Genomic DNA, 6,464 nt, shown 5'->3' on the forward strand with positions numbered 1-6,464 from the left:
TTTACAGGCTTTTTCCCCCTGGGACAAAGCAACTCCATAACAACAATACTTAGTTACCCTTCGGCTTTCTCTTCTTCAGACAAGAAACGCTGTTTGTTTTGACCTCTACAGCTTGTCAAACCACTCATTTTATTCCAAGCTTTTATATTGTAGCAAATACTTACAAGGCGTTTTTAAACTTTGCAAACTCTGGTTTACATCTTAAAGAGTGTAAATATGCTGTGCCACCAATTCTGTGCTATTTAAAAGGGCAGATTTTATACTTTATTGTGAAGCTACTTGCCAGGTGTGCTGTAAACATGAGTGTCTGAGAGTTTTTTCCTGGCTGGGCCTTCATAATTTGGGGTCTATTGAGCATTTTATTATTTCTAGCTAATAGTAGTGCTGTGTTTCTGGTTGTGCTTAGAGCTGCTGGTGAGTTCGATAAACCCAGGTTTCTGCTAGAAGTTGGTGTTAGGTCCCACCTGGCAGTTCTGGGGTTCTTTCTGTGAAAAATTTGAATAAAGGCTTTTGTTTCCCCCTTTGCAAGAGGTGGGACATGTTTTTCTTCCTTCTCCTCACTCCATCACAAGGGCTTTTAAGTTATTAAGAAATCATCAGCATGTGTATTATTCAACAGCTGTGACAGATCATTCTCCCATCAATTAATGTCACTGAAGGGACTATTAGAAACCACTGGGGGTTGGAGAAGGAGGAGAAGGGCTCTTCTTGGAACCACTGCTACCTGTGTCTGAGAGGGAAGATCAGAGACATCATATAGGTCACCTGCTCTCCCTCTCTCCAAGGTTCAGGGTGGAGCTATGAGGGCTTCACCTCAGTCTGGAGCCTGGAGATGGGTGCAACTGGCTTGTTCTCCACCTCGGGTCCTTCCAGCCTGGACCTGGCTCCTGCTCCTTGCACCACCCACAGTCAGAGAAAGGAGTAGATGAGAGAGCTGGCCACTCACTGGCAAGTCCACACCCACTGAAATGTGGACAAGTGTGTGTATTTGTTTGCTAGGGTTGCTATAATAAAGTACCACAAACAGGGTGGCTTCAACAACAGATGTTTCTCCTCTCACCATTCTAGAGGCCAGAAGGGCCATGTTCCCTCTGAAGGTTTTGGGAGAGGGTCTGTTCCAGGCCTCTGTCCCTTCTAGGAGCCCTGGCTTGTAAATGGCCATCATCTTCCTGTGTTTCTTCACATTGTCATTCCTCTGTGTCCAAATTTCTGTCCAAATTTCTGCTTTTAATAAGGACATCTAGTTAGATTAGTACCCACACTGATGACCTAGTTTTAACTTGCTTAGCCCTGTCAAGACCCTATTTCCAAACAAGGTCTCATTCTGAGGTACTGGGGGTTAGGACTTCAACACACCTTTTTGAGGAGACACAATTCAACCCATAGTAACAGGCAGTGTTCTGGCTCTGATAATTGGATGGTTGGCTTTCCATGGAGAAAATTCTTTCAAAATTGAGATAAAGCCAAGAAATTCTTCAAACAGAGCATAGCAGAGTGATTAATTAGAATCTAAGTGTACAGCCCTGGGGCCAGACAAAGCTGCCTGCAAATTACAGCTCCCCTGGTGCCTGGCCAGGCTGCCTTTCTAAGCCTCAGCTTCATCACCTGCAAACTGGGTTGAATAATGATTTACATTTTCAGAGGATTGTTGTAAAGATGAAGTGAGAAAATATAAGGAAAACAGTGGGTACTGAAGTTTGGGCACATGTTCTAGGTTCAGTAAACCTATTAGCTATTTTCAAATGTCTAGATTTCTCCTTCCCTACCGTATTAGTGCCTTCTCATGCTGCTATGAAGAAATACTCGAGGCTAGGTAATTTATAAGGAAAAGAGGTTTAATTGACTCACAGTTCCACATGGCTGGGGAGGCCTCAGGAAACTTATAATCATGGCGAAAGGCACCTCTTTCAAGGGTGGAAGGAGAAATAATGAGTGGCAGCAGGGGAAATGCCAGACACTTATAAAACCATCAGATCTCATGAGAACTCACTCACTATCACGAGAACAGCATGGGGGAAACTGCCCCCGTGATTCAGTTACCTCCCACTGGATCCCTCCCATGACACATGGGGATTATAGGTATCATAATTCAAGATGAAATTTGGGTGGGGACACAGCCAAACCATATCACCTATTAAAAAGACAAAAAAAAAAAACTCATAGAGTACAGCTTGTGAGTGTTACTTAAAGCATTGTGGAAAATCACAAAGATTTATTTAGGGATAGTCCCAACTACCCACCGAGGCAGAGCAAACAAAGACAAGCAAATCAGTAGATTTAGAGCTTACCTTCCACCCAATCTAGAAACCTATTGTTTCTAAGTTCTTCTACGTTTGTAATTTCCAAACAGAGACGGGTATTTTTCTCTTCCTTTAAGAAAAAAACAATAACAACGAAATTCACTGGCTGAGTCAATAGACTCCGTGGGTCATGGAAGCAAATTACAAAGCTAGTACAACGGATTTGAGAAATTGCTAATGTAATCAGATTTTGAACAAACTTTGGAAATGGTCCCTATTTCACAGCACCAAGGGTATTTTTATAAACTGTTCATTGCTTTCAACAACCCCATTATAAAACCAACTAAAAGTGAGAAAAGCAAATTCAGCAGCAACCTATCTTGTCAAGACAAAGAAACCTTCCTCACTGTTCTCAGAGAAATATTCAATACCGAATAATCCTATTTGAATTTTGCCACTCATAGAAGTTTAGAAAGAGGGACTTACGTAAGAAATTGCAGCAGGGCAGGGAATGAAGAGTGCAGGAGAGATACACAAAAAGCCTTTATTGCTTTCTATGTAAGTAAACAGAAAAGATGTCTGGATCGTTCATTGTAGGACATGAAAATTATGAGACCCCACATCTTTACCTCTTAATATAATATTGAACCTCTTATCATAAAATGCTATTAAATACCTTACTTGCCCCACCACTAAAAGATGCATGCTGGGCTTAATACCTAGGTGATGGGTTGACAGGTGCAGCAAACCACCATGGCACACGTTTACCTATGTAACAAACCTGCGCATCCTGCACATGTACCCTGAAACTTAAAATAAAAAGTAATAAAAAAAGAAGTAGTAAAGTATAGAAGTCCCTAAGACCTTCCCTAGCACAGGGTAGATAATCAATGCAAACTTTTTATTTGTTTTCATATGTAATATGATCCATATGTCCTAGTTGCCCTGGACAGTCCCAGTTTATACTTGTCACCTTAACAAAAATATTTATAATGGCCATTTTCACTCTCAAAAATGTCCCAGTTTGGGCAATACATTGTATGGTCCACCTTTTTGATATGCGACCTAGAGAGTCTGCAAATACCACACCATTTAGGTTTCTTTTTATTTTTGAAAATGACACATGAACTTGCCTTGGGATTTTATTTTCTTTGGGGACCTATTTTCTTTAATATTAAATATAAGCATTTTTTTCCTTATGTGATGTTAGACTTATTTCTGTAGGGGGTTTTGTTCCCCTTATTCTTATAAATTCAGTTTTTTCTGAATAGATTTATCAATTGACAACATTTTTTGAGTAGCTACTATATGCAAAATAGTTTAATATCCAATACAGGCAGTATTCTGAAACATACTTGAAAACTCTCATTTAATTGAAAAATATATTCTTCCTGTGCTCACTAAGTTACTTTTGTAAGCCTTTTTGATTTGGAAATATATTGTCTTTAAATGGGTATAAAAATCAGGCAGTCCTCCAGGCTGGGCATTAGGAGACCTGGGTTGTCTGCCCAGCTGCTAATTAGCCATGGAACACTAGGAAGGCCTTTCCCCCACGCTGCATCCCAGTTTCCTCATCCATAAAATGAGAGAATCAGATGAGGTAATCTCTAAGGCTCCTTTCGGCTCTAAAATTCTATGATCTGATGAACCATCTCTTTTCAATTGATTAAAATGAGTGTTAAGAGATTTCCTAAAGTAAACAAGCCAGGCATGATTCCAACTTGTTTTGTTTCTCCAGTTTTCTTTCCATTCAGTTTTCCCTCTCAGACTATTTGGGGGAATATAAAGTAAATATCTCTGAATTGCCATTGAGAAATAACACCTGGAATTTTTGCCATTTCGAATGCCTAATACATTGCCATGTTAAGTCATTTATACAGAAAGCTGAAAGGCAACAGACTGTACAAAAAGTTGACTTAGCTTTAGCTCGGGTGTGGATACAACCACCTTGTTTTGTTATTTTGTAAGTTTGTGATCTTATATCTTGTAACTTTGCGGGATAAAAAAGCAAAGGGGGATTGATGGAAAAAGAAACCCCAGTGTTCTCACCACCAACCAACAGATGAGCCCACCCAAACCAGCTTAATGTTTCTGGTGAACTAGCCCCTTCATGGATGATCACAGTCTCTCAGCATCAAATGACCTTATTTGTTGGCTCAGTGGTTTAAAAGAAGCATTCTATTTCCCATGGTTGTGCTTCAATATGCTCTAATCCATAGGGATTACTGTGGCAGAATGTTTCAACCCACTAGAGCTTTCTGGCACAAGTAATTTTCATCAGAGCAAAACTCATAGTCAATTTAGGACCAACAAAGATACTAAAATCTTAAAGTTACATGGTAGGAGCCAAAATCAAATTATCTCAGTAACTTAGTTTTCTTTTTAAAAAAAAAAATTTACATTTTTGAAAAGTATTTTAACACCACAAAAAAGCTGCAACTCAAACCTTGGTGGAATCAAAAAGGAATTTGCGTTTTGATTTTATGTACAGCTGGTGGCCAATGTGTTTATCTTGGTAGGGAGAGGGGGCAGGTGGGGGATAAAAATAGTAGTTAAGATAAAAGAATGATCACAGTATGGCATTTCTAAATAAACGAGAGAAGTGGATAGCAGAATTGAAAATCTATGTACTCCACAGGAAGCAGGTGTGGGAATAGAAGGAGGCACCACTCACCTTCTGCAGAAAAGCAAAATGAAGACATCATCAGAGAGCAGCACTCATTGGAAGTGGCTCCTCGGGTTCCTTTCTAATGTCAGGGTGAGAATTCAGGGCTCTCTTGAGAGCACTATTATGTGCCTACTATGTGTCAGGCAGAACTGGCTACAAAATTTAAGGGGCCCAGAGTGAAATGAAAATGTGAGGTACTTTGTTCAATAATTATGAAGAATTCTAGGATGGCGAGAGCAGAGCATTAGAGGAAAGGCAAGGCCCCGTGCAGCTGCGTGGGTCACGCACCCATGCAGCCAACCCTGGTGCCAGGCACAGCTATACCCACATTAGCTCCTGTCTTTTACCGAATAGCACAATAACTCTGCAATACTGGAGGTTTTTAACATTATCCAGGCTTTACAGAAGAAGCTACCGAAGCTCAAAAGTAATTTTATTCAAGGCCAATCAGCTAATTAGAGCTCAGATCTCCTACTAAACACCAGAATCACAGCTAGCCACTCCACAACATACAGAAGCCAGTAAACCACTCAACATTGTATCTGAACTTCCAGTCTTCCAATATCTGAACTCAATCAGGTAAGTCTCCTAAACATGCCCTACCTGTTCTACCTGTGCTTTGCTTAGTTTTCACCAAATAGGTATTAGCTAAATAAACACATGGATGAACACAGCATCCATTACAATAATAATATAATATTACCATACTTACATTGTATAATATAATAATGTACTTCATTCAATTCTCTACATTTTTTAAAGTACTGTCACATACTTTATTTTTTTCTAGGAAATTTTTATTGCTGAGAGTTTTAAATTATACTCATGATTTATAAATTCTCACAATTCTGAGCCTGCTATAGGACAAGAGATGTATCTGCCAACATTCATTCAAAGTTGTTGGCTAAGCACTGTGCTAGCCACTGGGGATGCATGCACATACACAAATGCTCTAGTGCATTTCTTTCCCTTAAAGGCCTTGCTGTCTAACAGGACTGACAGGAAAACTACAGAAAGCACAGTAGAGTGGTAAGTGCACGAGTCGGGTATGGACAGGCTCAGCAGGGTCTGAAATAAATCAGACCTGGAACTTGTGAAATGTTTACAAAGAACAAGATGCTTTTTAAAGGTGCATAAAAGGTGTTTGTTTTGTTTTGTTTTTGAGACAGGGTCTCACTCTGTTGCCCAGACTGGAGTGCAGTGGCAGGATCTTGGCTTACCACAACCTCTGCCTCCCAGGCTCAAGTGATTCTCCCACCTCAGCCTCCCAAGTACTTGGGATTACAGACGCACGCCACTACCACCCGACTAATTTTTGCATTTTTAGTGGAGATGGGGTTTCACCAGTTAGCCAGGCTGGTCTTGAATTCCTGACCTCAAATGATCCACCAGCCTCTGCCTCCCAAAGTGCTGGGATTACAGGCATGAGCCACTGTGCCCAGCCATAAAAGGTACTTTGATGAAAAACCATGGGAGAAAATTTCAGATGAATAACATTTGCAAAAGTCCATAAATTATTCCATGATGTGGCATGGAGAAAGGGCGCATGTGTGGAG

The sequence above is a fragment of the Pongo pygmaeus genome, chromosome 7 (genome assembly GCF_028885625.2).
Source record: "Pongo pygmaeus isolate AG05252 chromosome 7, NHGRI_mPonPyg2-v2.0_pri, whole genome shotgun sequence".
Classification (NCBI taxonomy): domain Eukaryota; kingdom Metazoa; phylum Chordata; class Mammalia; order Primates; family Hominidae; genus Pongo; species Pongo pygmaeus.